At 37.6% G+C, this 25,787-nt stretch overlaps 1 pseudogene; it reads right to left on the reverse strand.

Annotated features, from left to right (window-relative positions):
* The window catches only part of LOC127448802 (protein SHQ1 homolog), a 51,150-nt pseudogene that overhangs the window by 21,657 nt on the left and 3,706 nt on the right, over positions 1–25,787 (reverse strand).

Here is a 25,787-nt window from a genome sequence, read left to right on the forward strand (position 1 = left end):
TCTTTGCGATGGGACCACCAGGCGGTTCGTTGACCGCAGAGAACGAGTTGGGACATACCTGGAGGAGTGAATTGAAATAAGAGGGTGCTGTTCCATTGGCTATCCTGAAGGCCAGAGTCAAAGCCTTAAATTTAATGGGGCAGCTACTGGCAGCCAGTGGAGTGAAATCAAGAGTGGGGTGACGTGAGCCCTCTTTGGTTGATTGAAGACCAGATGCGCTACAGCATTCTGTACCATCTGCAGTGGATTAGTAGTGCTAGCTGGCAGACCGGCAAAGAGGACATTACTGTAGTCCAGTCTTGAAATGACCAGAGCTTGGTCAGGAGCTGTGTAGCATATTCAGACAGGAAAGGTCTGATTTTCCTGATTACTGATTTATGTAATATATCATTTATATCCAATTATATAATTAAATATAATTATGTAAAATATAATTTCTTATTTACTTATTTTGGGATGAAATTTGACAAGCACACGTTCGTTAAGATTCAGCCATAAGCCACAAATGTATTAAAATGGTATAAATGGTGTCAGTAAGTGTGTTTACAAGCAGAATTTGACACCGATTATGCTTAATAGGCCGACAACGAATGTGGTCATGTAAACGTCTTAAACAGTTTTCCTTCACTGGGGTAATTTCATAAACCATAAAACCGATCAGCACATTATCCCGATTTTGCACTGCATGTAAACACCTTTACCAGCGTTCTTACCGGCTTATCCAATATGTGCAAGACATCAAAATCTGAGAATAACCAGGGCTGTGCAAGGTTAGTTTCATAAACTAAAACTGAAACGAAAATGAAAATTGATAAAAAAATATTTTCGTAGACTGAAATAAAATATTTCAAAATAAATGAAAAACTAAAACTAAACTAAACTAACAGCAGTTATTAAAAAACTAACTGAAATAAAACAAAAATTCTCAATTTTACGTTTTCGTAATCAACGAGCTCTCATCACATGGTGGAAAAATCTGATCTGTGTGTGTGTTTGAGATGTGTTCATCTTCAGAGCCGCAGTCATATACTGTTGGGTTGTTTAGGTGAACACCTGCAGGTTTTTAATTTCCAAAGTGCTGTCGCTGTGACAGATATGAGGTTAAATATAATCTAATTTTGATCTAATATGACCAAATGTAACAGAAGGAACGGGACCCGTCTCCACCACCGCAGCGCATGGAGTAATGTGTGTGAAAGGATAAGTGAATAAAAATAATGTGATACTGCTAAAATTATGTCTTTGGATTTATTTTGAATGCAGTAAATAATATTGTTCTATCGAAAATGGCTGTTATTACGTTTTGATATGGAATCGGTTCATACTGAAGTAAAATATTATTATTTATTGTATGTGGGTTAATAATTTAAGCAGTTAAGGCACATTGTATGTCTGATGGTAGTTTTTATTTCTAAGTTAGGCTTTCGAAGTGTGTTAAACATGTGAGGATGTGTATTCATCAACCTGTTACATGTCTGACATAATCATACAGACTCAAAAGAACCCACATAATTTCTTCACTGTAAACCATAGATAGTCCTTTTAATAACTTTTATTAACATTAACAGACATTATTACATTCTGTAAAGCTTAAAAGATAATTAAAACTGCAGCACTGCCTATTTCCACCATTGAAATCTGCAGCTCGAAAGAACATCAGAGTAATTTCATCTATAAATATTTTCAGGTCCTACTGCGGCAAAGGCTGGCATACTGGGGTAACAGGTGCAATACTATGGCAAAGGTGCTAGCATTAGCATTAGCCCATGTAAACATTACAAATTACACATAATCTAATGCAAATATCTTACTTTCAATCATTATCGAGTTGTTATAACAGCTTCTTTTACTGATTTCATGTGGATTCCATTCATAGAATGAAGCAGAAAGCATAATATTTCTAGAATTTGCAGCCTGAGTCCAGTGCCAGATCCAGAACTGTTCAATAAACCTGTACAAATACCAGCAATCACTTGGAAAATATTGACAAACCACACATTTTCGTAGTCATCTATATATTCATGACATCTTTCTTCAGACATCTGTCTGTGTCAAAACCATACTGAGACTAGCAAAGTTGAAATCCTTTAAAAACTGCTGTATGTGAAAGAATATTGTCACAAGACATCATGAATATGTCAATGTACTTTTTAAGATTAATCGCACAATTACTGCCAAGGCAAAACTATGAATCTCAATGAGCTATGACAGAACTTGGCAAAAATGTCAAGTTCTCAATGGCATAAGGTGGTTTTTAAAATACCTTGAAAGTACACTTACTTTGACACCAAAAGAATTCCAAGACATCATAACACTTTGCAAACACTAAGCAAGCCAAATATTCCTTTTGGTAAGAAGTGTTTATTAAAAGCCGAGCATGAAACAGACGCAATTACACCATGTATGCACTGCTTTCTTGCTTCTTTTGATAAATAAAAATGTTACAGTATATTGCAAATTGGTACAAATTACTCTTGAATTTTATTAATTAAACGATGAGTAACCATCAAAAATCAACTTATTCAAGAAAACCAACAATGAAAGAAACCTGCATTTACATTAGATTTAAATCATCGGTTTATTCTCTGCTTTTGATGCCAAAATGTAAATCAGCATGCGCACAACACTTGCACACACTGGAAAAGCCGGTAAGAACGGCGGTAAATGTGTTCACACGCAGGGTGAAATCAGGGTAATGGGCAAAAATATACATGTGCCAATCGTTTTTGCTTAAACCATTATGACCATGCCCCAATAAAGGAAAATAATTTAGCATTTGCATGACAATATACATTGTTGGCTGATTAAGGTTAATCGTGTAAGATCATGCAAGTAAATAAGCTCAATAAAAGTTAGTGTTTGAGTTAGTGTGCCACCAATTTTTCTTAGGGAGGGCTGTAGGATTCTTAAGTTTGGGAACTTCCGGAATAGAGAGAAGAAAGGAGGGTGTTAAGAGATTAGAAAATGACACAAGTTGGCCTCGAATTTGCATCTCCCACATAAGCACCACAGCTCAATGTGCCAAACCGTGCACACTTACCACTAGGTTATGCCTCCAACAAACCATACTCCAGTACAAAACAGCAAAAAACAAGTGGAAACAGAATACAAGCTTTGCAGTTAAATGCAAAACAGACACACTCCTGAACGCTCCAGTTATATACAATGGTTTATATTTGCCTACGGTGCACCTCCAGATGGGTGGAGATGTTCCATCATGCTTAAACATCCTCTCCCTCCTCAATCTCCTTGAGAACCCACTGGATTAATAGTCCTCTAAAATATCTCCTGGAGAACAACCAGACAAGCAGCCAGCGGGCTGTTCAAATATTTACCCCTGGATAACATTTCCATCACGGCTTTCCTCTTGCAGCACCATTAATGGGTTTGTTTTCCTACTACCTACAACTGTTTGCTTTCACAGCCGCTTAAATGAAGTGCCTCAAATTAGAGTACACACACATCAGGTACACACCTCCATTTGCGCTCCACCGACAAATTAATTACGCGGGAGTTGTGATGTGACAAGGCCGCCGTTAACGTTCATTAAATTGGAGCCATATTGCTCACGGGGCTTTGATGGTTGTAAATCTACAAATTGTAGACTCGAAATGTCAGAGAGACTCACTGTGAAAAGATAAGTAAGCAAGAGGATTACAACCCAGGAGCATATTTAGAAATCTGTACCTTGAGGAAACCAAGGTATACTGTATTTAAAAGAACATGTACAGTAAGTATAGATATGACACTTTGGAGCAAAAGGAATCGCAATCTCTATGGGCAGACATCTAATCCATCTAATTTTCAACCCAATTAAAGTGCATTCACATTGGCATTTATTTAATCTCTCTTATTTTGTAAAGTATAAGAGGCAAGAATCCCAAGTTTGTTCATTTTTTCTGAGAACCACTAGATATGTTTCTTGTAGGTAAAATAGTATCGAACATAAAATAGCTAGTTCTGAACACATCAAATGTCTGTTTCCCCTTAAAATGGTGATTTTGGCCTGTCCTGTCTCAGTGGTCTTGACCTTCAACTGTATTCAACAATGAGCTTATTTACATGGACACCAGAAAGCAGTTTATTACAAGAAGGCTGGTTAAGGCATGAAAATGGTGTTCACGTTTACATGCACTGTGTAAAGTCAGGCGTACACGGTGCGAGTTCTGACACTTGGGAGGTCGTGAGCCCTAGCACATGTTACAAGTCGGTTTATCTGATAATCGTACAGGTGCAATCATACACGACACAACTATAAAGTGCACAAAATGTACAAGATTAAAAAGAAAGTGCGGAAAATTTGCGCACTGTTTCTGTCGGTTATACTTGGATTTCATTTAAGCACAAACATGACATTTACAGGTGCATCTCAATAAATTAGAATGTCGTGGAAAAGTTCATTTATTTCAGTAATTCAACTCAAATTGTGAAACTTGTGTATTAAATAAATTCAGTGCACACAGACTGAAGTAGTTTAAGTCTTTGGTTCTTTTAATTGTGATGATTTTGGCTCACATTTAACAAAAACCCACCAATTCACTATCTCAAAAAATTAGAATATTTTGACATGCCAATCAGCTAATCAACTCAAAACACCTGCAAAGGTTTCCTGAGCCTTCAAAATGGTCTCTCAGTTTGGTTCACTAGGCTACACAATCATGGGGAAGACTGCTGATCTGACAGTTGTCCAGGAGACAATCATTGACACCCTTCACAAGGAGGGTAAGCCACAAACATTCATTGCCAAAGAAGCTGGCTGTTCACAGAGTGCTGTATCCAAGCATGTTAACAGAAAGTTGAGTGGAAGGAAAAAGTGTTGAAGAAAAAGATGCACAACCAACCGAGAGAACCGCAGCCTTATGATTGTCCAGCAAAATTGATTCAAGAATTTGGGTGAACTTCACAAGGAATGGACTGAGGCTGGGGTCAAGGCATCAAGAGCCACCACACACAGACATGTCAAGGAATTTGGCTACAGTTGTCGTATTCCTCTTGTTAAGCCACTCCTGAACCACAGACAACGTCAGAGGCGTCTTACCTGGGCTAAGGAGAAGAACTGGACTGTTGCCCAGTGTTCCAAAGTCCTCTTTTCAGATGAGAGCAAGTTTTGTATTTCATTTGGAAACCAAGGTCCTAGAGTCTGGAGGAAGGGTGGAGAAGCTCATAGCCCAAGTTGCTTGAAGTCCAGTGTTAAGTTTCCACAGTCTGTGATGATTTGGGGTGCAATGTCATCTGCTGGTGTTGGTTCATTGTGTTTTTTTAAAAGCAAAGTCACTGCACCCGTTTACCAAGAAATTTTGGAGCACTTCATGCTTCCTTCTGATGACCAGCTTTTTAAAGATGCTGATTTCATTTTCCAGCAGGATTTGGCACCTGCCCACACTGCCAAAAGCACCAAAAGTTGGTTAAATGACCATGGTGTTGGTGTGCTTGACTGGCCAGCAAACTCACCAGACCTGAACCCCATAGAGAATCTATGGGGTATTGTCAAGAGGAAAATGAGAAACAAGAGACCAAAAAATGCAGATGAGCTGAAGGCCACTGTCAAAGAAACCTGGGCTTCCATACCACCACAGCAGTGCCACAAACTGATCACCTCCATGCCACGCCGAATTGAGGCAGTAATTAAAGCAAAAGGAGCCCCTACCAAGTATTGAGTACATATACAGTAAATGAACATACTTCCCAGAAGGCCAACAATTCACTAATTGGTCTTATGATGTATTCTAATTTTTTGAGATAGTGAATTGGTGGGTTTTTGTTAAATGTGAGCCAAAATCATCACAATTAAAAGAACCAAAGACTTAAACTACTTCAGTCTGTGTGCATTGAATTTATTTAATACACGAGTTTCACAATTTGAGTTGAATTACTAAAATAAATGAACTTTTCCACGACATTCTAATTTATTGAGATGCACCTGTAGTGCAGAATTCTAAAAGTTATTTTAGTGGAGTATAGGCTAACTGAACTATTCAGCTTTAGATGTTGGCTACATCCTTCTCATCTGTGTCACTGCTTGCATGTTGATAGCAGACATTCTGAAGAAGATCTGTGAGGTCTTGTCCATGTAAATGCGCTTTAAAGCCGCACACAGCAAGGTTGATTGACAGGTAGAACTTTCAACCTAGAAGTCCTTGGTTTCACCAGACACACACTTGGGGAGTTAAAAAAATCTATCACATATCCACTATCGTGTGCTTATACAATTATAACAAATGCTATATCCCCTAAATTAAGCCCTAGAACTATAACAAATGCAAGTACTACAAATAAAAATAGACCATTTTAAAACTCTGTCCGTCAAAGTGATAAAGATCTTTTTCTAGAGCAACCGTATGGAAAATCATTTGTTTGAAGAGCAGAGAACAGCATGGCATTTTTGTAGAATCATTCCCAGTTATGTGGTCATGAATAATATGGGAAAAACACAGTTTTAACACAATCATTTTCTCCAAATGTGTAAAAGCTTCATGAACACTCAATTTTCATTGATCATGTGAGTTGTAACACTTTCTCCTGATTGGTGAATTTCAGGGAGATCGCCAAATCAGCTCATTCAACCACACACACCTCACGGATTCAAGCCGAAAGTGGCCACATTTTTAAGACAGTTTTAAAAATTATCGGTAGGTCGTGAGCTGCTCGTTAGCTGCTCAGCTCCACTCATAATTCCTCTCACACGATGCGAGCTGCGACCACACGAGTACCAATAATTTCCACGTGATCTCTCCCAACTGGAAAAAAACGGTCGGGAGCTCGCACGTCAGCTGAAAATCGCACCGTGTACGCCTGCCTTAAAACTCGTACTCTTTGCCCCCATTTACGGCTCAATCAGTTAGCAGCTTTCTCCACAGCAACCTAATTTTCTCTCATCGCTGGTGTAAATAAAGAACATGGGATCTGAGGACGACTTTACTATTTTATTTTTCTCTGTTGCTTTGCTTTATTTCCAGATATCCCACAGTGTCTGCTATGTTTTTTTCACTAACTTTCCACAGCGACCTGACACAACATTAGTGGACTGCAATAGTGGAGTTTTCCTCTTACATCATACTCCAGGATATCCCCAGCGCACTAATACACACAGTTCAAAAACCTGTAAAAACGACACTTATATGGCCACATAAGCCGCGTTCTCTGGCAGTTCTTTTTCTAACACTACTGTAGGTGTATTAAACCGTTTTCTCTTAATCCCTTAAACAGTGTTAGGAAAACAGCGTTTACATTTACATGATGTTTAAGAAAGCCGCATTCTAGGGGGCCTGGGTAGCTCAGCGAGTATTGACGCTGACTGCCACCCCTGGCTGTGTGCTGAGTGACACCAGCCAGATCTCCTAAGGAGGGTAGAGTCACATGGGGTAACCTCCTCGTGGTCGCGATTAGGGGTTCTCGCTCTCAACGGTCAATTAAAATTAATAGATATATTTTTTACATTTACATTACACAATTTTTGACATAATCTGTTGAATTAATATTCCATACATTGTAGTAAAAAAACATTTTAAAATTTACAATTACCTAAAACAGAAAAACTAGCTAGTCCCTACTGATTTTAATTTTGACTGAATTTGAAAAATGTGAAAACCTGTTACCCATTCTAATGTAGTTTATGTATTTATTTATCTGTACACTTTGCCTCAGTCAGCATTTACTTTCAATGTATGCGAAAAAAGATGCAATGAAAGTAAATGGTGATGAACTGTATCCAACAATTAAAATGATCAAATAATGTCATAATTTGATATAATATGATGTATTGCTATTAAATTCATTGTAGTAAAAAAACGTTAAAAAAATTTTTTGGGAATTTTTATGACAAAGTAAAAACTAGCTAGTCTCTTGTAAGTGATATCTTAGCCCACATCCTATGATGTCATTAAATCTTGTTTACATTAGGGAAGTATTGCGTGCCTGATACACACTTGATCAAGATGTCTTTTTTAAGTCAGTGAGTGAGTATTTCAGTACAGTAATTTATGTTAAGTCATAAAAGCCTGTATTGTAAAAGATTGTGTTGATAAATAAGTTTATAGTGCATTCAACATGTTGTCCGCTGAGTTCAGCGTGTGCTGCGCAGTTAAACAGCACTTTCACCGCCTTGTCTGATCTCTCACTCCGGCTGCCTCACGAGCCCAGTTTAAACTGTAAGCTGAAGACACAGGCTGTGTCTGAAAACTGGAAAATGCTGCCTTCAGAGGCTGTATAAGCATGGATGAAGGTAGGATGACATAAGGTGCCTTTTAAACAGTTCAGAGAGTTTCATTCATCCAAAAACACTGTTGTTTAAACCATTAACTGATAAGGCAGCTGCCTACGTTTTCAGATGCATCAAAGTTCGTATAAAACAGGCCTAAACAACAAAAGTGTAGCTCCTATCCCGGCATCCTCCGTCTGTGTTGTTGATTTTGTTGTTGCTATTGAAACGCACATGCAAATAACATCAGAATAAAAATGGTCGATTCTAAATGACGTCACTACGGTGGTTACTTTGTGAGTGCGAATGCAACAGGGGAAAAGTCTACTCGGGTGTTCTTTTCCTCATAAGGTTCTCATCTAAAAAGTTACTAAGGGAAAAGTACCAGGACTCTATGTGGGAAAGGGCCTTCTTACATATCATTCTCCTGTCAGCACAAGCAGCTACCAGTACCTGACATTAACCTATGATCAGTGAAGTGTAATTGTGCTTATCTAATCTTGTTCTACCTTGTAGCCTCTGCTCTGACTTAACTTTCAATAAGCCATACCCCGCTAATCCCAATTTTTACAAGCCCTTTAATTGCACTTATTTATGAGCGCTAAAGTCAATATGTACTGGATAATCTTACCACACACACCCTCAACGTGTTTACACAACGCTTCTGTCTCCCTAACAGATGTCTTCTTTGATTTAATGATCTCTACTCTCTCAGAGATATCAAAGCCAACGGTGCATACTTGGAAGAATCCCTGATTCCTTAAGAAGTGCCAGAACATTCCTGTCTGATTCTCTCGCTCTTAACTCACACTGACAAAACAGCAAGACTAAGCACACAAGACATGACCAATCTGTTGACTTTACCGTCATGGAAAACATCTTTTAGCAAAGCACCCTGATGTTCGTGGAAGGATGGGGAATGTTGAGTTAAATTAATTCCCATGTGTCAAGTTCTGGTTGTCATCCATCCCTTAAATACCACATGAAATCAAATTTAGAGGAAATTTGTATTTGCTTTGAGGTCAACTATACGATAGTCCAATCCTAAACTTTGACAAAATTCACTTTTAGCAGATGATGAGTCATGCTGCTCTACAGACTTTGGTCCAATCAAATGCTCTCCAGAATGAGAATGTCCCTTTTCTTGCAACTGACCAGCAAGTAGCACAGTTAACGGCCTACTCTCCATTTTTCATATGAGCCCTCCATTTTTCATATGAGCAACTGTTACTGTTCAACCTTCCTGTTTCAATAGGAAATGCGTAGGACAGAAAACTGTGCTCAGTGAGCGATTTTAAGGGGTCTTTAAAGGCGAGATGAAATGGCATTCACAACCCATTTTACTTTTGCAAAGTGCAGCTCAAAAAGCATTTCTCTTGAAATAGGATATTCAGTGAGAGAAAAAAAAGCTGAGGAAGCTTTTTGAACAGGATATGAAGGCTGAAGATCAAGTTCACACTCAGGAGCATTTCTGTGTATTCCAATGATAACGCTTCTTTTTCCAAGACTCTCGTTATTTGTTTTTATTGATAAATTGTGCACAGTAAGACCATTTACATGTATTAAGAAAATAAATTTGGTAAATTTTGACTTTTCATGTTGACTTCAAATGTTGTTCTACAAAATTATATAGCTGCCAAATAAATCTCAATTGGATAATTTGAGGTAACTAGCTTGCTTGAAGATATGAAGTTAAATGTAAAAGATCCACGTGCTTTCAATGTGGCCGCAGCAGGGATTTCCATAATGAGGGGAAAGCACTGCAGGGTTTATAGGGTCAGCCTTAGGTCAGAAGTTTAGTCTTGACCTGAGCCCTTGGTGGCTTGGAAATAGCTGAGAGATCTGAGTTTAAAGAAGAAGTGTGTGATTTAAGAAAAAAATGAAATAATTCTATCCCAGTTTAATAAGCAGAAACAGCTATATGTAAGCCATTTATCAGTCGAGTTCCCCCAAAAGTGTGAACACCTTTGGTGTGGGAACCTTCGAAGCATTGCTCTGTTTGTCATAGTATTTCAACTAAGTCAACAATAGTGGACAATAGTCCAACAATAGTGGAATTTGCAGATACCGATAACTAAGGTGGTGGAAAAGGCTGATAACTGATTAATCGGCCCATAGTATTAAAAAGCTATTTATAGAATGTAAAAAAAACTACTTACTATGACGGGCATTGAGGCTACAAGTATCCAAATTAATTGGTAAAACCAATATCGGTCTACTTGTAATCCCAGCCAGCCTAACCCAGCAATGTTGCCTCAACCAATGGCGTGAGTCCGACCAGTCGAAGATGGAAGGAGTGTTTCGGAAACCTGATTTAATTATTTCTTGGCACAAGAATGACACCCTGGAAAGGAAAGGAAAACAGAGAGACTTACCAGATTGAAAAATGCGAGCTACACCGTTTACTGTGTTTGTGATCAGAGAGAAATGGCGATAGAGCAGGTAACACAAAGCCCTCCTTCCGAAAGACACCAGCTTGTCTTGTAACGAGTGATACGTCTGTAACACACACACACAGTCTGTAAATTGCTCCAGATCTGTCTATGCATATTACATCAATCATTTTCAACTCCACTAGTAATTACAGCAATTTGCTCTAATTATTCCCAACGACTTTTGTTTTATTAGGAGGGTAAATACTAGGTCAATTCTTAAACACCTTGACAAGCGGCATGCTTAATTGTAGGCTGTGTAATCGCTAGCCTCCGAGTTCAAGCGCTGGGGGGGGGGGATATGCTTTGCTTCTCTCTCTCTCCCTTTCTTTTCGTGTTTTTCACCCACCCACTCTCCCTTCCCTTTACTATTGGGGTAGGGGGGGCATATGCCTTTCTTCTCTCTCACTCTCCCTTTCTTTTCGTGTTTTTCGCCCGCCCACTCCCCCTTCCCTCTGCTCTTCTCTCAGCAGCTTGTTAAGAATGCACCCGGAGTCATTCTAGCATGTCATCATAACTCATGCACTCCCCCAGGCTATTAACCACTGGTGTAAATAAGCCTGCTGAGGGGGGCTCATGGAGCAGTGCTGGCTGGGGGTTTACAACTGGTGGTTAGGCAAAACAGAGGGTGGGAGATGAAGAGAAATGAAGGAGATTGAGAGAGCAAAAGAGTAGGAGACAATGAAAGGGTGTAAAAGAGAAACTAGATTTGCATTTCTTATAGGAAACACCAGTACTTGCTAGGCAGCAAATGAATAATGTTAAAGTGATAGTACCAAAAATAAAACATCTGTCATCATTTACCATCATGTTGTTCCAAACCTGTATGACTTTCTTTCATGAAACACAAAAGGAAATGTTAGGCAAAATGTTATGGACTGACAGCTGCAGTCCCCATTTACTTCTTTCAATGTACTGAAAAAAAGAGTATATGAACATACTTCAAAACGCATGGTTTGAACTCTAGAACGAAATGTGGGTGAGCAAATAAGGACAGAATTTTTTTTTTAGGTGAACTATCCCTTTGAAGTTTATGTAAACTTCAGTGTTAGGCTCCAAATTCTGCATTAATGAAGCATTGTCGGGTGGATTTTTCTCTTATACATATATAGAAGAAAGGAGGAAAAAGGAGGAGGAACAGGAAGGAAGAGGGGAGAGGTAGAGGATTAAAGAAGAAGGACAGAAGGAAGAGGAGGGAGGAAAGGAGGAGGAACAGATAGGAAGAAGGAAAAAGGAGGAAGAAGGAACAATAGGGAGGAGGAAAAAGGAAGGACGAGGACGAGGAAGGATGATGAAGAAGAAAGAATTAGAGAAAGGATAAGGAAGAGGAAGGAGAAAAAGGAATAATGAGGTAGAAAAATAAGGAAGGAAGAGGAAGAAGAAAAAAATAACCAGAAAGTTTTAGATAAATCAATATAGTACTGCCTTGCAAGCATTGTGAAAAAGACAATGAGGGGGCAGAGTGTGTGTGTGTGTGTGTGTGTGTGTGTGTGTGTGTGTGTGTGTGTGTGTGTGTGTGTGTGTGTGTGTGTGTGTGAGTGTGTGTGTGTGTGTGTGTGTGTGGTGAGAACAGGCAGTCGGAGGATGTCATAACCACCCTTCAGTTATCAGTATTGCACTGGAGTGCTGGCTCTAAGTGCCGAGCAGGGAGAGGTGTCAGGTTACGTGCCCTCATTGTTACACTCGCCATGGATATCCGGGGGATTAGGGACTGCTGCCGCCTTGGGAGCCACGACACACACATACACTTACACACACAAACAGTGCTCATTCTACACTCCAGCATTATCAGGCCAAATTTGTCCTTTTCTGTTTCTCAAATTCTGGAGCAGGATGGATTACACATCTGGCAAGCATGCACGTTTTTTCAACCATCTCTTAAAGGGGTCATGACATGAGGAATCAAATTTTCCTTGATATTTTGACGTATAAGATTCATTGTCATTGTATTATAAAAATATACTGTCAGTTTTAGAACTCAAAGCTTCCTCTCCAGTCCAAAAAAGATAATATATTGTACTGCAAAAACTACTCGTTTTGAAAATAAGTGACGTCACTGTGCAGTGTCATTTGCACAGTCCATGCCTCCACATCAGATGTAATCATCATGGGCAGTGAGTTAACAGAGAGATAATACAGATGGGATACTGCAACACAGTACTATTGTATTGTTGCTTTTAACCAGCGAAGAGTAAAGTTAGGTCCCCAGATGTTGTTGTGTTCCTGGTTGTGGAAAAACTGTATCTCTGCATAGCCTTCTAATGGATCCCAACGTTCGGAATGAGTAGCTAATTCAAACAAAGTTCCTGAATGCGTAAATGTGGGAATAAATATTTGGATTCTTTGGATTCATGGATGAACTTTTCTGAGAACCAAGGATTCAGGCTTTGCAAAGATATTTGTATTGAAAGATGTAGCCATTTATAGTCAGCCATTTGCCGGATCATGCTTACTACATGGTTACTTAGCAAAGAAATACATAAATATTGATTTGAGATTCAATCATTTAAATATGGCGGAAGAACGCGGAGTGCAACAAAAAAACAATGGAAAGTATATGGTAGTAAGACTGCCTGTTTTCTCATCTGTCTCATTATAGCCATGATGTCCCGCATTTTGGCCGAAATGAATGCATCCAGACATCCATTGTCCCTTATTTAAAGGGTTAGTTCAACCAAAAAAAGCAACTTATTGTGAGAAGCTTGTGGAAGGCTACCCAAAACATTTGACCTAAGTTAAACAATTTAAAGGCAATGCTACCAAATACTAACAAAATTCTTACCCACTAGGAATGTGATAAAAGAAATAAAAGCTGAAATCAATTATTCTCTCTACTATTATTCTGATCATTCAAATTCTTAAAATAGTGATTCTAACTGACCTAAGACAGGGAATGTTTTCTACAAATAATTGTCAGGAATTGTGAAAAACTTGTGTTTGGCTAAGGTGTATGTAAGCTTCTGACTTCAACTGTAGATATACACAAATTTTTGTTAACATTTATTTTTAAAATAAAGACTTACTTTACAGAATATTTATCATTTGAAAACTGATATTCTTTATTATCCATTGACGAAGCTGTCTTTAGATTTCGGATCTAACACAAGGAGCAGGCAAGGTCTATCATTCATTTTTTGGCCTTTTTGTAACTTTGTATACAATGGTGGAGAAAAGATAGGAAAACATGGGGAGAAGAAGGGGTAAATGGGGTTGTGAAACATCGAGAGATGGATTTGAACTTGTGCATCAGTCACATGTGTTCAACAGCTCAGAGTACATGCACCAACCTCTAGACAACGGCTCTGACTCCAATTCATAAATTTAGACAAAAGAGCATGTTTTAAGAATGTCTGATACATTCTATTGCTGTTATGGCTGAATCGAAGCCCAGCTGTTCATGAAATAATTTCATTTATATTGAAAATTTTGGAGTGAATCCAACAGACATCTTCACCACAGCAGCACTTATAGCATTCTCATACTACAGCTTCTGAGAAAATACCATTTTCATATTTTTAATTTAGCATGTGCAGTGGCTTTCCAGTGAGATTTTTTGGAAAGCATGGTCTCTGGAAAATATTTTTGTAATATATCGACTTCATGGAAGGTGAAAATGTCAGGATCCGCAGTCCTGACCACTTTCTGGCCGATAGACATTTGCTGCAGTCAAATGTAGGAGATGAGATTCGTAAGGAATTTAATGATTCCAGTTCATTAATGATTCCATTAACATTTCTTTTAGTACTTTTTAGTTTCATCACATTCAATTAAGATGGCAAACTCAAACCTCTACTAAAACATATTTCCTTTTTCTGAGTATTTTAGTACAGTGTTCTAAACACAGTGACGGAAAAATGGAAATATTTTTGGTGTCATGATTCTAGAACATGGAACTGGTTTTGAATAAGACTTAGAAATTAAGTGGGGCTCAAAGCAAAAATGCCATTTAAAGTGACAAAAATGCCCCAGATATTTAAAATGTGCCAACAGTCCCATTGTTTTCTATGATGAATCTCATTACTGTAATGCAGTAATTTTTTACTGTATTACAGAAAAAAAAGCTTTTGTACAGTATTTGTATTGTTTTTTTAAGTAAAATGAGCGAAAATGAAAGGCAGTACCAAGGGAGTTCTACTATGATTTATGAATACTTTAATAATAATAATAATTCCTTACTTTTTATATAGCATTTTTCTAGGCACTCAAAGTGCTCCACATAGTATAGGGGGAATCTCCTCAACCACCACCAGTGTGCAGCATCCACCTGGATGATGCGACGGCAGCCATAGTGCACCAGAATACCCACCACACACTAGCTATTGGTGGAGAGGAGAATAGAGTGAAGTAGCCAATTCAGGGATGAAGATTATTAGGAGGCCATGATAGATAGGGGCCAATGGGGGGAATTTGGCCAGGATGCCAGAGGTTATACTCCTACTCTTTACAAGAAGTGTCCTGGGATTTTTAATGACCATAGAGAGTCAGGACCTCAGTTTAACATCTCATCTGAAAGACGGTGCTTTTTTACAGTATAGTGTCCCCGTCACTATACTGGGGCATTAGGACCCACACAGACCGCAGGGTGAGCACCCCTTGCTGGCCTCCCTAATACCACTTCCAGCAGCAACCTTGGTTTTCCCCAGGAGGTCTCCCATCCAGGTACTGGCCAGGCTCAACCTTGCATAGCTTTAGTGGGCAAGCAGGCAAGAGCTACTGGGTAATATGGCTGCTGTAATGCTGTTATTTACCATTTAAATAATATCTTCTTCTTTTTTCACAATGTGGATTGAAACTATCATAATGAATCTTTTTAATGAGGTAATGAGAATTGAGGGGTACTAAGTCATAATTTAAAAACCTTAATGGTCCTAAAAATAAGCTTCATTTTCTATGAGCAAAATATAGTTTCTTATTTGTTTCTTTTGATTTTGGAGTAAAACAAAGGCCTTTTTGTTCTTTTACAGGTTTTCAAGAGAATGTGTGGAATATGTTGGTAAAATATGTCCTTATAAAAGGTGAAAAATGCCCCTGAAAATGAACTCCAGCTGACAAATTTCCCACATTAATACAAATTTATTTCTAACACCGTTCCCAACCCTAGTCAAGTGTACACTTACGTTGTGCTCCCCCTCTGTAGTGTGCTCATCATAGACATATACGAGTATGACAACCACCAAATGAGCCAAAATTGGAAGTGTGCTTTATTTATCCAGCAAGTATGAACAGTTTGTAAATTTCCTCATTTGCTCTTTTATCTCTGTGAAAGTTACTGCAACAAGGAAAGAGATGAGAGAGATAGAGAGAGAAAGAGAAGGGGAGAGAGAAAGAGAGAGAGAGAGTCATTCATAGCATTGTTTATCAAGTTTCTGTATATTCCAATAACATGTGGAGGTACAGTCAAAGCCAATCTCCAGAAAATTCCCCCCGAAAAACAAGTTAAACACACGGCCCCAGCAGGATATGATGGATGCCTCTGATCCACTGAGAGCTTCATAAAACAAAAGAAAAACCGGAATGAAGGACGCAATTATTTTTAAATCAGTGCTAGAGATGAGATACTGAAAATGTTTTGAAGCATGCAAGTTACCACACAGGAAGAGCAAAAGTTACACCGTTTGACTGATGCCTAAACCAACCTGATAATGCACCAGGGAGGAAGGAGGGGAGAGAAAGAGAGAGAGAGAGAGAGAGAGAGAGAGAGAGAGAGAGAGAGAAAAGGGCAAGTCAGCATTTTAGTAGCAGCTGAAAGTGATCCCCTATTTGGCTGCAGCGCTGCCCCGATAGAGGCCCTCATGTGCAGGCTTGCATGTCCATACACACACACACACACACACACACTTAAAGGGATAGTTCACTCCAAAATGAAAATTTTGTCATAATTTTCTCACCCTTATGTCTTTTAAACCAGCATTGTCATGCAAGTTTGGAATGATAAAAGGGTAAGTAACTGATGATGGAATTTTCATTTTTGGGTGAACTATCCCTTTAGAAATATACACACAATTCAGAAACCAATGCTAAAGTTCAGGCTCTGCTGGGAGTCACTGAATTCCATGGACATGACGACTGAACAACTCCCCCAATTTTCTCTCTCTACCCGATTTACCCTCTAATGCAGCTGCCTCAGATTGGCAGGAAACACTGACTCCTGTTAGACCAAAACCAGGAGCCATGGGGGTGAGGAGGGGGAGTTCAGCTCAGGATCTGAGGGCAAACACACACACACACACAAACATTCTTTTACCACAGAACATCTCTTCTTTTTGTTTTTATATCAAAGCGCTTCTTTCCCCAATCACTCTATTACAGGTAAATCTTTTGTTCATTGTGGACAACTCTATATGCACAACACAAATCTAACTCCAAACATCCAACCAAAAATGACAATTCTCTCATCATTTACTCACCCTCAGGCCATCCCAGATGTGTATGATTTTCTATCTTCTGCAGAAAACAAACAAAGATTTTTTTAAAGAATACATTAGCTCTGTAGGTCCACACAATGCAAGTGAATGGTGTCCAGAACCTAGAAGCTCCAAAAAGCACATAAAGGCAGCATAAAAGTAATCCATACAACTCCAGTGGTTAAATCCATGGCTTCAGAAGAATTATAATAGTGATATTAATCTCCACTTTCACTTTCACATTCTTCTTCTTTTGTTTTATGGCCTTTCTCATTCTTTGTGCATATCGTCACCTACTGGTCGGGGCTGGTCAAAGGTGGAGATTTAGTATAAAAAAAAAATAGACTTACAGTTTTATCTGTTTCTCACCCGCACCTATCATATCACTTCTGAAGACATGGATTTAACTACTGGTGTAATAGGGATTACTTTTATGCTGCCTTAATGTGCTTTTTGGAGCTTCAAAGTTCAGCCACCATTCACTAGTCTTGCATCTTATGGACCTTCATTTTCTTCTAAAAATGTTCATTTGTGTTCTACAGTAGAAAGTCAAACACATCCAGGATGGTACGGAGGTGAGTAAATGATGAGAGCATTTTCATTTTTGGGGAAACTATTCTCTCTATAAAATAAGTCTGTGGCAGCGGGGGCATGGTCGAGCGTCCGTCCGGAGAGAGAGAAAGCAGTAAGGGTGCATACACCTGTTTCCAATTGCAGTGAGCTTGGGGAGAACGGTATATAAGGGACCACGCCAGCGGCAAGAGGAGAGAGAGCTACCCATCTGAAACAGACAGTCTTATGTGAAGCTAATGAGTATAATGCTGAAAAGCGATTTTGAGTTTGTTTATTAAAAGTCTTACCTTTGAGTTAAAGTATCCAGTTCCCTGTGTCCTCCTTTCCCTCTCTATGGAAAGTCTTTACAAAGTCTTACAAATATGTACACAAATCTAACCCAGCTGATATTATAATGTTTAATGGTAAGCTTAAAATTTGAAAGACTTTCCTTCTGTTAGAATTTGTGTTTTAAATCAATATTTCACCAAAATGTAAATTCTGACATCTATTCACATCTTTTGAAATATGCATTGTTTTTATTTTATTGTAATTTTTCGGTGAAACATGACATTATTTAGCAGAATATGGCAAAAAAAAAAAAAAAAAACAGGCTGCTCTTTTTCCAAACAGTGAAAATAGATGGTTACTGGCAAGCTTTAAAAAAGAATCATCATAAAAAATAAACGTGGTCCATACTACCAGTTTGCTACTGTATATACCAAGTCTTCTACATCCATACAGTGGCTTTGTGTGAGGCACAGACTGAAATGTAAGTCATTTATGCAAGAACCAATTAAGTTGGTGTCCAGTTTCTTCATCACTACTCCTCATTATTCTTCTTTTATTGTGTCAAGTGCGCTGGCCTTCCAGCAGAATATTTATTTTTGGATGGCACAAATACTGGACATGCCATTCCAGAGACTATAAAATCAGATTTTGTGGTTTTAATAGCTGGTCATCACAAATGTTTACCATTTCAGCTAATCTGCAATATCTGACACTACACAGGTGCCCAGACCACTAACGCAAACAGTTATTGTAGTGAGACAGGAAGACTTGAAGAATGAAGTGTGTGTGTACATTCATAAACTCGTTCGGTGAGGCTGTTGATCTCCATGGGGACCTGGAGTGTGAAGACGCCCGATACACATGGGAACACATGTACACCAGCACGTGAATAAACACACTAAATAAAAGGAGAGAAGATGAGAAGCGAAAGGAAGCCACAGCAATCTTGAATTGGAATTCATATCAAGCAGTAAATGCTCCAAAAGTTTCATATGTGATCTCTATATGAGAAAGAGAACAAAACAGATAGAAAGATTTTCTTTATGTCGTTGTGTTAACTGCATAGAATGCACCGACTAAGTAACTATTTAGTTGTATCACTATTTGATGTGTTGGGCCTGTGGTGACTAGTCATAGATCATGTGACTTCAAGTGTGTTTGTACTATATTGCAACAGCAGGAGGAAAAATTCTGTCCACAAACTGTGAGCCAGTTTATCATGTAATTATTTTTGTATGGTAGCCTATAATGACCAATTATATTTGAAACAATTTGGAATGCGTGTAATTTACATTTCAGCTAAACATTGACTTGCTGACAAATTGACAAATTGACAAATTATCTCGACGATTGGTCAGCAAAAATTAGCAGTTGGAAATGTGAATTTTTTTATTTATTTTTTTAAGTAAAAACAGCTAAATATGTATTTGGATGAATCTCACAAAAACATTTCCAGTACACATTTAACCCCAAAATAAAAAAAATAAAAAAATAAATAAAGAAAAAGAAAAATGTATAAAGAAAATTAAGCCTATTTGTTAGACCATTAAGATGTTTCATGCCAGTTATCATTACTGTAATATAATGCATTACTTTTTACTTTTGAGATGTTTTGTTATTCCCATTATTCCCAACAGTCCCTGTATGACAGTAAAAATCACTTTAATACTATGACTTTTTTTTTCATTCAAATCAGCATATATTAAAGGCAATACAACAATTACTAACATGCAGTAAAAAAATTAATATTTTTATAATTGTTAAAATAATGTACAAATGATATTTGTAAAAAAACTATAAACCATTTAATTTTTTTTTTTTTTTTTTTTTTTTTTTGCAATATAGTAATGAGAATTTTGGGGGAAATGTGCTGAATTGTCATGGTCTTAAAACAGGCTTTATATTGTTTATACTTTCTTTAAGCAAAATATATTTTCAAATGTATTTCTTTTGAATTTTGCAGTGATTCTAAAGATACCCTGGTGATAAAAAAACAAACAAACAAACATTGCAACTATCAAAGCAATTCTCAAAGAGCAAAGGACCTCATTAACTTTAAAGGCTTAACGAGCCAGACAGAATCAGAAAAACACTTCAAAAACTGAGGAGACATTTTGGCACCGATTTTCAGCTGTGTGCATTTCAGCCAGGTTTTTCAGGACAGTCTGTCCAAGCAATTAGTAGAAATTAATCTACCCTACGTATCCAGTGCACTGAAGGGAATACTGAATGATATAGGTGTATACAAGGATTGTGTGCACTTGGGTCTGCATTCAGTAGTGTAAGATTGATTGACTGATTGATTGATGTCTGCTGACAGCAGAGAAAGACAGCTGTTTTAGAACACACACGTCTTGAAATATCTCTGTCTCTCTGTTTTATCCCTCTCTATCTTCCTCTTCTGTCATAGGGCCAGTTGTGTAATCCCCGACCCCCCTGCACTAACATATGCTTTCAGGTCAGAGTAATTTCCTAATTCAGCAATTAGGCACTGAGGAATTACCACATCTAGTGACAGATAGCTAGATAGCTAGATAGATAAACTCAGCAAAAAAAGAAACGCCCCTTTTTCAGGACACTGTATTTTAAAGATAATTTTGTAAAAATCCAAATAACTTTACAGATCTTTATTGTAAAGGGTTTAAACAATATTTTCCATGCTTGTTCAATGAACCATAAACAATTTATGATTGCACCTGTGGAACGGTCGTTAAGACACTAACAGCTTACAGACGGTAGGCAATTAAGGTCACAGTTATAAAAACTTAGGACACTAAAGAGACCTTTCTACTGACTCTGAAAAACACCAAAAGAAAGATGCCCAGGGTCCCTGCTCATCTGCGTGAACGTGCCTTAGGCATGCTGCATGGAGGCATGAGGACTGCAGATGTGGCCAGGGCAATAAATTGCAATGGCCGTACTGTGAGACACCTAAGACAGTGCTACAGGAAGACAGGAAGGACAGCTGATCATCCTCGCAATGGCAGACCACGTGTAACAACACCTGCACAGGGAAGACATCCTCCTCCCTCATGTGGTACCCTTCCTACAGGCTCATCCTGACATGATCCTCCAGCATGACAATGCCACCAGCCATACTGCTCGTTCTGTGCGTGATTTCCTGCAAGACAGGTATGTCAGTGTTGTGCCATGACCAGAGAAGAGTCCGGATCTCAATCATATTGAGCACGTCTGGGTCCTGTTAGATCGGGGGGTGAGGGCTAGGGCCATTCCCGCCAGAAATGTCCAGGAACTTGACTTGGTGGAAGAGTGGGTTAACATCTCACAGCAAGAACTGGCAAGTCTGGAGCAGTCCATGAGGAGGAGATGCACTGCAGTACTTAATGCAGCTGGTGGCCACACCAGATACTGACTGTTACTTTTGATTTTGGACCCCCCCCCCCCCCTTTGTTCAGGGACACATTACTCCATTTCTGTTAGTCACATGTCTGTGAAACTTGTTCAGTTTAGTCCTAGTTGTTGAATCTTTTTATGTTCATACAAATATTTACACATGTTAAGTTTGCTGAAAATAAATGCAATTGAAAGTGAGAGGACGTTGCTTTAGATAGATAGAATAAAAGACACAGACAGACAAAAAACAGAAAGAAAGAAAAGGAACAAAAGACAGAAAAAATAAACAAAAAAGAAAGAGACAGAATAATAGAAAGACTGACAGACAAAAACAGAAAGAGAGAAAGAAAGAAACAAAAGCAAACAAAGAGACAGAATAAAAAAGACAAATAGACAAAAACATACAGAAAGAAAGAAAGCAGACAGAAAAACTGAAAGAAAAAAGGTAAAAGACAAAAAAGAAAGAAAAAAGGAAAAAGACAAAAATACAGAAAGAAAAGAAAGACAGAATAAAAGACAGACAGACAGACAAAAAACTGAAAGAAAGAAAAAAGGAAAAAGACAAAAATGAAGAAAGAAAAATACAGAAATACAGAAAGAAAGAAAAAGAAAAAACAAAGCAGACAGAAAAAACTGAAAGAAAAAAGAAAGAAAAAAGGGAAAAGACCAAAGAAAGGAAAAAGACAAAAAAGAAAAATACAAAAAGAAAAGACAGAATAAAAGAAAGACAGACAGACAAAAAACAGAAAAAAAGAAAAAAGGAAAGACAAAAAATGAAGAAAGAAAAATACAGAAATACAGAAAGAAAGAAAAAACAAAGAAAGCAGACAGAAAAAACTGAAAGAAAAAATGGGAAAAGACAAGAAAGAAAGAAAGAGAAAAAGGAAAAAGACAAAAAAAGAAAGAAAAATACAGAAAGAAATGAAGGAGACAGAATAATAGAAAGACAGACAGACAAAAAAAACAGAAAGAAAGAAAGAAAGAAAGAAAGAAAAACAGAAAGAGAATAAAAGACAGACAGACAAAAAACAGAAAGAAACAGAAAAAACTAAAGAAAGAGACAGACAAAAAACAGAAAGAATGAAAGAAAAACAAAACAAAGAAAGAAAGAAAAAAGAAAGAAAGAGGCAGAATAAAAGAAAGACTGAAGGACAGACAAAAAACAGAAAGAAAGAAAGAAAGAAAGAAAGAAAGAGAAGACAGAATAAAAAGACTGACAGACAGACAAAAAAAAGAAAGGAAAAAGAAAGAAACAGAAAAAACAAACAAAGAGACAGAATAAAAGACAGACAAATAAAAAACAGAAAGAAAGAAAGAAAGAAAGGGTGAGCACAGCAGTTACAAAACAATGAAAAACCCACTAATAAATCACCAGCAAATGGATGTGTGAGTCTTAATGTAGCTCAAATCACGAATCACGATAACCTGACACAATCGCCAGCAAGTAGCAAACTCGGAGGTCACTGCGAGATGACCAGTTTCCAGCAAAGGCCGCCACCTGCTGGCAAACACTAGGAACTGCACTACGGGGAAAAACAGTGGCGACCACAGCTCAACTTGACCCAATTCTCCATTCAAATCCACATAGACTAGAGAGACACAGAGGAGAAAGCATTAATTATGCTCAAAATGTGTTAATTAATATAATTAGAGCATTGTAGTTTATTTTCTAAAGAAACTGTCTTTAGAAAAGGTGATCGAATAAATGAGGGGTTCAAAAGTCCAAATAAAAAATCTGGAATTCAAAATCTAATTTAAATCTAGAAATAAACAGAACACTTTAGGATTTAAAAAAAAAAAAAAAGAAAGAAAGAAAAAAAAACTTTATGACGTAAAATTAATAATAATAATAATAAAAAACATTTAAGATTAAGCACTATTTCTAGGTCACTAATCAAATAAACATACTGTTACACTTGAGCATGTTAATGCAATTGAATTAAAAGTTCGATTTACTTGCTTTAATTGGAGCACACAGGATAGTCTTTGAAACATTCTCAAATCATGCTGGATAACATGGATCATCAAGTTTAGCAAAGTTGTGAAGTCACAATTTATGCCAGATTGAGTGCATGTTATCATCAGTAAAATGGGGACAATAACACATGCTAAGAAGTTTGTTAATTTTTCAGTCCACATTTTCACTCAAATTGTTAAGCTGATAATATAATTTGCAAGAAAAACAATCTGTATCAAATGCAAAAAATACATGTGGACACCCTTAGGAGATGTTTTTGTATTAAATGCACTATTCGTACACAGAAATCCATCTGAAAAGAGAGAAAAGGGGTTCACAGGTATCGGAGTGTCCTGACTTTCTCCACCAATGCTTAAACCTCAGCACTGTTTTGATGACCTCCTCATCTTCAAACAAGTTGGCCCTGTCAATCAAACAGACCAGTCAATCAGTCAAACTGACTCCCACATCAAACATGCTCAAGAGAATACATGGACAAACAAGTTCTGGAATTGTTCTGATCTATGACAGATGTTTTAATATGTTACAGTCAAATTATATGAATTTGTATTTGTGGCAGATTTCATGGCACTTTCATATTTCAGCATTGGAACTTGGACGATGAATTTACAAGTAGTGGTCAGCACAAAATACAGTGGTTTCTGCATCTTGTCTATTCTGTCTCCTGACTTCAGGAGCCGTGCTATCCGGATTTTTCATGTCAAACACCTCACCTAGTTCCTCCTGTTGGCACAGAGAAAACACATTGGATCTGCAATACAAGACTGTCAATCAAAGATAACAGTGTATAATTGCTGGAGACACAGGAGCACCTGAAAGCTACTACTGTATATTAGAGATCAACCAATAGTGGATTTTGCAGATACTGACAACTAAGGTGGTGGAAAAGGCTGATGGCATAAATCGGCCGATAGTTTTTAAAATTGATTTATAGAAGTCTTTCCTTACTATGATGGGCACAGACATTGAGGCTAAAGAGTCCAAAATGAATAAAATCCCAGCAGTTTATTGTGCAACCAAAATCCCCAAAATAACCAGAAAAAAATTCAGATTTGGTGCATAACGTGGAACATTTAACTAAGAACAAGCCTGAAATACACTTACTTATTTTGAAACGAAGAAGACTTGGCTCTGTTACAATGCTCTATATTTAAGGATTTACCAAATTATGGTTTTTATAGCCTACTAGATTAAAACTATCTGCAACTATAGATTTTTTAGAATTATAGCATAGATTTTTGCAGATTACTGATAGTTCCAAAAAGCAACTATCGGCACCGATTAATCGGTACAACCAATTGGCCTACCTCTACTGTATATACAAACGAAAAACTTAAAAATGGAACAAGGACCTTAAAAAAAAGTGGAACACATTAAAAATTATGCCAGGTAAATGATTTCTCAAGAACTCTACACATCACTGTGTTGTTCATAGACAACGTGTTTAGTAATAACTAACTAAAAGTAGTGACGCTACTGACTTATTTTTTTAACAGTAGTAAATTAACAGTATTTGTTAACATTAGTGAATGCATTAAGTATCATGAACTAACAATGAACAAAATATTTTTACAGCATTTATTAATCTTTGTTCATGTTTAGTTAATGCATTAACTAATGTTAACGTATACAGCTTTTAATTAAAAATATACTGTATATACTGTATACTAGTATATGTTAAAATCAACAAGTACTGCTTATTGTTAGTTCATGTTAACTACTGTAGTTAACTAATGCTAACAAATGCAACCTGATGGTGAACTGTTACTGATATTAGTTAAATGAAACTTAGCAGGCTTAGATAATTAATTAACTCTAATAAGTCCACTGTGATGACAAGGATCTAAAAAAAGGAATTTAGGTTTGTATCTATAATCAAACATATAATGTGACATATGTTCTTACTTGCAGTCTGGTGAAGACTCCAGACCTGAGGTTTCCAAAGCCATATTTGTAGTATTCTTTCAACGTCTCCACTGGGGTTTCCGTGTAAGCCACCTGTCCTATCTGCCAATCAAACTCCTCCTCTTCATCTTCCTCCTCACATGCCTCTGCATTTGCTCCACCACAGGCCTCTAAAAAAGCGCCAACAGAACAGGAATGCAGCATGAGAGAATCTTAAAATAATAAAATGCCACAACAATGGCAACTTAGCACAGAAAAATTAAACCTCACCTGTGTCCTCCACCAGTGGTTTGGCTGATCTGGATCCCTTAGGGGCCAGGAGACTGGTTAGCATCTCCAGACCCTCAAGTGCTGACCGGCGGTCACTTTAGGGACATGCAATGTGAAAAGACCTTATATGTACACAAACACACAATTCAGTTTGAATCATTCAACTTGCTCGAGGTACAAGGTTGTTGTAATGTGCAAGGTGACAAGATTCTTATCATTACTGCACTATTATTATAACTCAAAGGAATAGTTCACCCAAAAATGAAAATTCTCTCATCATTTACTCACCCTTATGCCATTCCAAAGATTTTTAGAAGAATATCTTAGCTCTGTAGGTCCATACAATGCAAGTGAATTGTGACCAAAACTTTGAAGATCCACAAAGCAAATAAAGGCAGAATAAA

This window comes from Myxocyprinus asiaticus, chromosome 12, assembly GCF_019703515.2.
Source record: "Myxocyprinus asiaticus isolate MX2 ecotype Aquarium Trade chromosome 12, UBuf_Myxa_2, whole genome shotgun sequence".
Classification (NCBI taxonomy): Eukaryota; Metazoa; Chordata; class Actinopteri; order Cypriniformes; family Catostomidae; genus Myxocyprinus; species Myxocyprinus asiaticus.